Source organism: Mirounga leonina, unplaced genomic scaffold (genome assembly GCF_011800145.1).
Source record: "Mirounga leonina isolate KUSES-001 unplaced genomic scaffold, KU_Mleo_1.0 Mir_239, whole genome shotgun sequence".
Taxonomy (NCBI): Eukaryota; Metazoa; Chordata; class Mammalia; order Carnivora; family Phocidae; genus Mirounga; species Mirounga leonina.
In genome coordinates, this window is record NW_023270624.1 from 2,909,472 (window position 1) to 2,919,304 (window position 9,833).

The 9,833-nt window shown below is 36.9% G+C and overlaps 1 pseudogene; it reads left to right on the forward strand.

Moving 5' to 3' along the window:
* Positions 1–4,103: 4,103 nt before the first annotated feature.
* LOC118026487 lies at positions 4,104–5,349 on the forward strand (annotated as a pseudogene).
* Positions 5,350–9,833: the final 4,484 nt, after the last annotated feature.

Genomic DNA, 9,833 nt, shown 5'->3' on the forward strand with positions numbered 1-9,833 from the left:
CTTTTAACCTGTAAGTATAAGTATAAAAAAAACTTGTTAGTATAAGTATAAAAAACTGTTTAGCTACAGTTGTGTTGTATATTTTTCAAGATATTTGTGGCAAACAATGACTTTTTATCCCAAAACATGAGGATTTGATAATTCAAGATGTTAATAAATTTGTGAGGAAATTATTATACTATACATATAGTGAAATAATGTGCATTTATCCTTAAGTGCATACCTCTACAATCTATACCAAAACATAATATATTATATATATATAAAGGAGAATGTATTCTTCTGAATATCCTATAACTAAGGCTTTGCTAATGTTAAGTTTCAACTGGAGAAGTCTGAGTTTACTGTTTGGAAATAAGTGCCTAAACAACCATAAAACGTTGTTCTCTCTAGTTTCCTGTGAGGGGGCCATAAAGTAAATGAGAGTTTGTGGTGTGGTTTAGACAAAATATGAGGTAATGCAATATAACATAATAACACATAATATTCCTGTGTCCTTTCATTAATGTTCAGCTTGAAGCAATTAAAAAAAAAAAAACATGGAACCATTAAAGGGCTATACAGTCTCTATTTCTCCACTTAATAAACTTAAATACTGCATTGCTCTGTTGATAAATAACAATTCAAAACTGTGTCTCATAAATAGAGACCACCTAGTCTTGATCAGTCCTACTGTGCCCACACTGCTATGCTTCAACTCTGATATGGACTAAACAAAAAGATGATTTTGCTTATGTGAAAGGACTGTGAGAGGTGTAGAATTAAAACACACCAGAATTTGTTAGTGCACATGGACTGTAAAACAGAGTTATGAGCAGAAACTGGGATGGCAAGTGAGACCTAATTATAGAGCCAGTTCCTGTCATTTATTAATAATGGAGGCAAGGGGGGCGCCTGGGTGGCTCAGTCATTAAGCATCTGCCTTCGGCTCAGGTCGTGATCCCAGGATCCTGGGATCGAGCCCCGTGTCGGTCTCCCTGCTCCACGGGAAGCCTGCTTCTCCCTCTTCCACTCCCCCTGCTTGTGTTCCCTCTCTCGCTGTGTCTCTCTCTGTCAAATAAATAAATAAAATCTTAAAAAAAAATAATGGAGGCAAGGGCAGCACAGTGTTAAATGATTACAACACTTCCTTAAGCAATTTCTCTTTCATAAGCTACTCCAAAGAAATTTGATTTCTGGGTTTGAACATAGAATAAACTGCAGGATGGCAGCACATTTCAGTTCCTGCAATGATCCCAGCTGTGTAAGTAGGATTGGGGCTTAACAGCAGTATATGGCCCTAATAAAGCAGAAAGATAAATAAGAAAACAATTAGATACAGGTAAAAAAAAAAGAAAAGGCACCTGGCCCATGGAGTTTCTCAGGCTCTGTAGGTTTCTTGGCACTCCTAATCTCCTAATTTAAAGACTCGTTAATTATATAATTCTGGTCCAACTTGAAAGAGCCAATGAATCTGACATTCTGTGTATAATTCAAGGATGCAGCTCAGTTGCTTAAAATCGTACCTTGTAGGAAAAAAAATGACCAGAGATCTGTTAGAATTAAATTAATCAGATTACTGCAGGGGGTGGGGTGCTAAGGCTTCTAGGATTAATATAAGCAGCCCGAGAAAGCTTTTCTCCTTTTGATGCTTGTCCTCCACAGATCAGCAATCCATTTACACAGTCACAACAAAGTTTAATAAATCATCCAGGCCAGCACACAACACAGGACTCCTAAACCAACCACCCCCTTTGCAGGAGAGGGAGGGCTAGAGCGGAAAGGAAGATGTCTGACCCCAAAATAAAAATCACAATCATTTCCTATAAAAATGTGCCTCGATTCACTAAGTGTCTATTGAATATGACTCATTAAATCTCTGCCTTCATTTAATTGACATCCTAATGAAGAAAGACAGACAAAAATCAGATAAATTAGTTTGGTGTCAGATGGGGGAAATACTAAGGAGAATAAAAACAAAACAATATTTAGCAAGAGGCCATTTATGGAGCAGAAAGCACTTAGGTAAGAGCCTGAAAGTAGTGAGCAATTGATCTAAGGAATAGAGAATGGTCTGAGGAACAGTCAGTACAAACACACTGGGTTTGAGCATGCCAAGTGTGTTCCAGAAATGAGGAGGCCAGTGTGGCTGGTGGTAAGCGAGCCAAAGAGTTGGTAGGAACAGGGGATGAAGGAGTGTGATAGGTTCCATTTTGAATACACGAAAGATAACATGCTCTATTATTTATGTGAAGTCAAGGCAAAAGATCAGGCAAAACATAAGCTTTAGAGAGAGTTATTAAACTATATGTTGCATGTGGGGGGTGATGGACTATGAAACGTTATAGGAAATCTTTTGGAAAAAGTCCATATTTTTAGCTGAGTGGTAGCCACATGTTCAAACATGTATCAAATTTCATCCATGCTATACTTAAGATGAATTCAGTCAACTCTCCTTTCTACACATATGTTGCACTTCCATAAGAAGCTTGTACAAATACAAGGAGACAACAGCATAATACTGCCATATTATATCTAAGCCATCCCTCACAAAATTAATCCATCTATTTACTGATGATGTTAAAAGATGAAAAATATAACACCCAGTGCTCCATGCAGAACGTGCCCTCTTTAACACAAACAATGAGTCATGGAACACTACATCAAAAACTAATGATGTAATGTATGGGGATTAACATAACAATAAAAATTTTTAAAAAGATGAAAAGTAAGTATGCAGCAATATTATGCCATAGACATTTATTTCATTAGTAATTCACTTAAAACATTTTATATAATTTGTTCATCCATAAAAGTTATGGTAGGACAAGTTTTCATGAATAATTTAGCAGCAAAAAGCAAAACAAAGCAAAAAAGTAATTTAGCCGCATGGAATATGTTGTAATCAGAAGTAACATACAATATTTTATGTAATGTACAATATTATATATATAATGTGTACATTCCTTCTCTGTTAGAGAAGTATATATACATTTTCCAAAACCTCAAACTGAAACATCAAGCACACTTCTCTAAATGACTCTCAGAGGTGGGAAGGCCCATGCAAATAGAAAGAAAGGAAGCCAGTGCCTTGATCATTGAAGAGAGCAACAAGAGAATAAAAAAAATGATTGTGAAAGTAGGAAATCAAAATATGCTACTGTGTAGGTGAAGAAATCTCCTGCAAGACTCTTGCTAAGGAAATGAGAGAGATTAATTTTATACATAGGAAAATAGTCTAAAGATAAAGGAGGAGCCATCTCTCTTTTCTTCAATAGTATTTATTTTTAAAATGTTACAAAGTATATCCAAAATTATGTTTGTACATTATAAATGTGATCTCATTTGTCTTAATACCACCCTGCAATGTTAATATTCACAAATACTAAAATTTACAGAGTGGAAAATGAGGCTTGGAGAAATTATCTAAGATTACACAGAAAAATAATGTTTGAGCCTTTTGAAGTAGGCATTTTCACTATACCCTCACCTACTTCTCCAGTAAAAAGACCCATACCAGAATATCTCATGGGTACATCAGATTCCAAGAGAGGGAGTAAGAGATGGGCATATTGGTGAGGTACTATTTCCACTACAACTTACCATTATTAGCAATAAGTATTACTTAAGGTGCTTCTAACTGATGATTTCTCAATGTCTTCTGTTTGCTTGGTGTTTGAATAATCTCATTTCCACTAGTACATGATTCCTTCTACACCTTGGTAGACAAAATTTGTATTAGTATCATAGGGTGATATGCTGCATTCAGTGGAAAATCTCATTGAATTCCCAGCATTTCATGAGCCTTCTTGTGACTCGTAGTGTATTTCTGAAGTGATAAGCCACATTACACAGTTGAGTTGACTAGCTGCTAAAATTAGATTATATGTGTCTTGGGAAACCTCTTATGTTCTAATGATAAAATGTACTATGTGTGTTATCTACATTTATTTTTTTTAATCACATCAAGCTAACAATAAACTTTAATATTCCTGGTTTATAAAAACTTTTTCCCTATGTAGACATGTAGGTGTGGTGATTTAAGCTAGAAGTCCTTGATATTTCCATGACACAGTCTTGACCACTCTTCACATGTTATATTCTCTACAGTGAATACATTTATCATGGCATGGGAGAATCAGACCTTCAACTCAGACTTCATCCTACTGGGAATCTTCAATCACAGCCTCACCCACATCTTCCTCTTCTCTCTGGTCTTGGGCATCTTCACGGTGGCCTTCATTGGAAACACTGTCATGATTCTCATCTTCCTGGACACCCAGCTTCACACACTCATGTACTTCCTCCTCAGCCAACTGTCCCTCATGGACCTCATGCTCATCTGCACCACTGTACCCAAGATGGCTTTCAATTACTTGTCTGGCAGGAAGTCCATCTCTCTGGCTGGTTGTGGAGCCCAGATATTCTTATATGTGTCCCTGCTTGGAGCAGAATGTTTCCTGTTGGCTACAATGGCTTATGACCTTTATGTTGCCATTTGTCACCCATTACAATACTCAGTTTTCATGAACCAGAAAATCTATTGTGTTATGGTTGTTTCTTCCTGGATTGTTGGCTTTCTTGATGGTATAATTGTCATTGCAGTTGCACTGTCTTTCCCATATTGTGGTGCCTGAGAGATACCCCACTTTTTCTGTGATGTCCCTGCCCTTCTCACTCTTTCATGCACTAATACATTGCTATTTGAAAGGTTAATGTTTATTTGCTGTGTAATTATACTTCTCTTTCCTGTAGCAGTAATCATTGTTTCCTATGTTCATGTTATTGTGGCCGTCATTCACATGGGGTCTGGGAAGGGCCCCTGAAAAGGTTTTGCCACCTGTTCTTCCCACCTCATGGTGGTAGGAATTTACTATGGAGCAACCATGTTTATATACATGTGGCCTGTTTCTGATCGTTCCCCCACCCAGGACAAGGTGGTGTCAGCCTTCTATACCATCCTTACTCCCATGCTGAATCTCCTCATCTACAGCCTTCACAACAAGGAAGTGGCCAGAGCATTCATGAAGGTGTTGGGGAAGAGCAAGTCTGGAGAGCAAATTTTCAATTAACTTTTTTCTATCTTCTTTGCTTTATGCTGACATTGATGTATTCAACTGGTACAGTTCAGCACCCAATATTTACCTAACTTTGTATCAAAACTTTTACAGAGAAGCACACAAGATTTAGAAAGTGAAAAACTGTTTGCATGCTTTTTTGTTCAAATATTATATTTCTTTGTTATGGAAACTTCAAAGTATGGCTACAAGTAAATATTTGCTGTAAGATAATATGCACAATGCATAGTCTGTCTTATGCAATACCAGTTAACAACAGAGAGATATTTGTGAATCACAATACCACATAATATTATAGTAAAATAGGGCACTGATAAACTATTTTTGTTCATTTCTATTCTTTATTTTTTTATTATGTTGTTAGCCAGCATAGAGTACATTATTTTTTGATGTAGAGTTCAATGATTCATGAGTTGCATATAAAACTCAGTGCTCATTACAAAACATGGCCTCCTTAATACGCATCACCCAGCTACCCCATCCCAACACACACCTCCCCTCTGAAATCCTCAGTTTGTCTCCTGGAGTCCATAGGCTCTCATGATTCATCTCCCTCTTTGATTTGCCACCCCCCCCTTCAGTTTTCCCTTCCTTCCCCTATTGTCTGCAGTGCTATTCCTTATGTTCCACATATGAGTAAAACCATATGATAATTGTCTTTCTCTGTTTGACTTATTACATTTAGCATAATCCCTTCCAGTTCCATCCATGTTGATGCAAATTGTGGGTATTCAACCTTTCTGATGGCTGTGTAATATCTCGTTGTATATATGGACCACATCTTCTTTATCCATTCATCTGTTGTAGGGCATCTAAGCTCCTTCCACAGTTTGGTTATTATGGATATTGCTGCTATGAACATTGGGGTGCATGTGCCCCTTCTTTTCACTACGTCTGTATCTTTGGGGTAAATACCTAGTAGTTCAATTGCTGGGTCATAGGGTACCTCTATTTTTAATGTCTTGAGGAAACTCCATCCTGTTTTCCAAAGTGGCTGTACCAGCTTGCATTCCCACCAACAGTGTAAGAGTGTTCCCCTTTCTCTACAACTTCTCCAACATTTGTTGTTTCCTCTCTTGGTAATATTTGCCATTCTAACTAGTGTAAGGTGGTATCGCATTTTGGTTTTGATTTATATTTCCCTGATGGCTAGTGATATGGAGCATTTTATTATGTGTCTGTGGCAATTTGTATGTCTTCTTTGGAAAAGTGCCTGTTCATGTCTTTTGCCAATTTATTGACTGGATTAATTGTTTCTGGGTGTTAAGTTTCATAAGTTCTTTACAGATCTTAGATACCAGCCCTCTATCTGATATGTCATTGGTGAATATCATCTCCCATTCCGTAGGTTCCCTTTTATTTTTGTCGACTATTTCCCTTGCCATGCAGAAGATTTTTATTTTGATGAATTCACAATAGTTCATTTTGCTTTTGTTTCCCTTGCCTTTATAGACATGTCAAGAAGTTCCTGTGGCCAATGTTGAAGAATTTACTGCCTATATTCTCCTCTAGGATTTTGTTGGATTCCTATCTCACATTGAGGTCTTTCATCAATTTTGAGTTTATCTTTGTGTATGGTGTAAGAGAATGATCGAGTTACATTCTTCTGTATATAGCTGTCCAATTTTCCCAGCACCATTTATTGAAGAGACTGTCTTTTTTCCATTGTATGTTTTTCCCTGCTTTGTCAAAGAGTAGTTGACCAGAGACTTGAGGGTCCATTTCTGGAGATGCTATTCCATTCCATTGATCTATGTGTCTGTTTTTGTGACAGTACCATGCTGTCTTGTTGATCACAGCTTTGTAATATAGCTTTAAGTAAGGCAGTGTAATGCCCCCAGCTTTGTTTTCTTTTTCAAAATTCCTTTGGTGATTTACGGTCTTTTCTGGTTCCATACAAATTTTAGGATTGTTTGCTCCAGCTCCTTGAAAAATGCAAATGGCATTTTAATAAGATGGCACTGAAAGTGTAGATTGCTCTGGGCAGAATAGACATTTTAACGTTTATTCTTCTAATCCACGAGTATGGAATGTTTTTCCATCTTCTTGTGTCTTCCTCCATTTCTTTCATTAGTGTTCTGTAGATTCTAGAGTTTAGATCTTTACCTCTTTGGTTAGGTTTATTCCTAGTTGTCTTAGGTTTTTTGGTGCTATTGCTATTGAATCAATTCCTTAATTTCTCTTTCTACAGTTACATTGTTAGTGTATAGAAAAGAAAATGATTTCTGTGCATTGATTTTGTATCCTGCCACATTGCTGAAATGCTATGAGTTCTAGTAATTTGCGGGTGGAGTCTATTAGGTTTTCCACATAAAGTATCATGTCATCTGTGAAGAGAGAGAGTTTGCCTTCTTCTTCGCCATTTTGAATGTCTTTTATTTCGTTTTGTTGTCTGATTGTTGGGGCTAGAACTTCTACTACTATGTTGAACACTAGTGGTGAAAGTGGGCAACCCTGTCGTGTTCTCAACCTGAAGGGAAAAGCTTTTAGCTTTTCCCCATTAAGACTGATATTCGCTGTGGGCTTTTCCTAGATGGCTTTTACGACATTGAGGAATATTCCACCTATCCCTATATTCTGAATAGTTTTAATGAGGAAAAGATGCTGTATTTTGTCAAATTCTTTTTCTGCATCAATTGAGAGGATCATATGATTCTTGTCTTTTCTTTTATCAATATGCTCTATCACATTGATTGATTTGTGGTTGATGAACCACCTTGCATCCCAGGAATATATCCCACCTGGTTGTGATGGAAAATCCTTTTAATATACTTTTGGATTCTATTGGTTAGGATCTTGTTGAGTATTTTGGCATCCATGTTTATCAGGGATATTGGTCAGTAGTTCTCCTTTTTGGTGGGGTCTTTGCCTGGTTTTGGGATCAGGGTAATGCTAGCCTCGTAGAACAAGTTTGGAAGTTTTCCTTCTGTTTCTATTTTTTTTTGAACAGCTTCAGAAGAATAGGTATGATTTTTTTTCTTTAAATCTTTAGTAGAATTCCCCTGGGAAGCCATTTGGCCCTAGACTCTTTTTTTTTTTTTTTGGTAGGGGGGAGGTTTCTGATGACTGCTTCAATTTCCTTGCTGGTTATTGGTCTCTTCAGATTGTCTATTTCTTCCTGTTTCAGTCTTAGTTTATAAGTTTCCAGGAAGGCATCCATTTCTTCTAGGTTGCTTAATTTTTTGGCATATAGTTGTTGATAATAGTTTCTAATAATTGTTTCTATTTCCTTGGTGTTAGTCATGATCTCTCCCCTTTCATTCATGATTTTATTCATTTGGGTCCTTTCTCTTTTCCTTTGGATAACTCTTGCCAGTGGTTTATCGATCTTATTAATTCTTTCAAAGAACCACCTTCTAGTTTCATCTATCTGTTCTGCTGTTTTTCTGGTTTCTATTTCATTGATCTCTGCTCTAATCTTTATTATTTCTCTTCTCCTGCTTGGTTTAGGTTATACTTGCTGTTTTTTCTCCAGCTCCTTTACATATAAGGTTAGCTTGTGCATTCAGGATTTTTCTGCTTTTTTGAGTGACCCTTGGATGGCTATGTATTTCCTTGTTAGGACCACCTTTGCAGTATCCCATAGTTTTGGACCAAAGTGTTTTTTGTTCTCATTGGTTTCCATGAATTGTTTAAGTTGTTCTTTAATTTCCTGGTTGACCCAAATATTCTTTAGCAGGATGCTCTTTAACTTCCACGTGTTTGAATGACTTCCAATTTTTTTCTTGTTATTGATTTCCAGTTTCAAAGCATTGTGGTCTGAAAATATGCAGGGAACAATCTCAATCTTTTGGTATCGGTTGAGACCTGATTTGTGACCCATTATGTGATCTATTCTAGAGAAAGTTCCATGTGCATTCGAGAAGATTGAGAATTCTGTTGTTTTAGAATGGAATGTTCTATATATATCTATGAGGTCCGTCTGGTCCAGTGTGTCCTTCAAAGCTCTTGTTTCTTTGTTGATCTGCTTAGATGATCTGTTAATTGCTGTGAGTCAAATGTCGCAGTTTCTTAGTATTAATGCATTATTATCAGTATGTTACTTTATTTTCATTACCAGTTGGCTTATGTAGTTGGCTGCTCCCATGTTGGGGGCATAGATATTTACAATTGTTAGATCTTCTTGTTGGATAGACCCTTTAAGTATGAAATATTTTTCCCATACATTTCTTAGTACAATCTTTAGTTTAAAATCTAATTTGTCTGATCTGAGAATTACTACCCCATCTTTCTTTTGAGTTCCATTCGCATGATAAATTGTTCTCCATCCCCTCATATTCAATCTGGAGGTGTCTTTAGGTTCAAAATGAGTCTCTTTTAGACAGCATATGGATGGGTCCTGTCTTTTTATCTAATTTGCAACCCTGTCCTGTTTCATGGGAGCATTTAGTCCATTCATGTTGAGAGTGACTATTGAAAAATATGATTTTAGTGCCATTATATTGCTTGTGAAGTCCCTGTTTCTATAGATTGTCTCTGTAAATTTCTGGTCTATATTACTCTTGGGGTCTTTCCTCTTTTATAGAACCCCCCTTAATATTTCTTTCAGGGCCTGCTTGGTGGTCACATATTCTTTAAGTCTGTGCCCATCCTGGAAGCTCCTTGTCTCTCCACCCATTCTGAATGATAGCCTTGGTGGATAAAGTATTCTTGGCTGCATGTTCTTCTCATTTAGTACCCTGAATATGTCTTGCCAGGCCTTTCTGGCTTGCCAGGTCTCTGTGGATCGGTCTGATGTTATTCTGATGTTCCTTCCTCCATACATATGAAATCTCT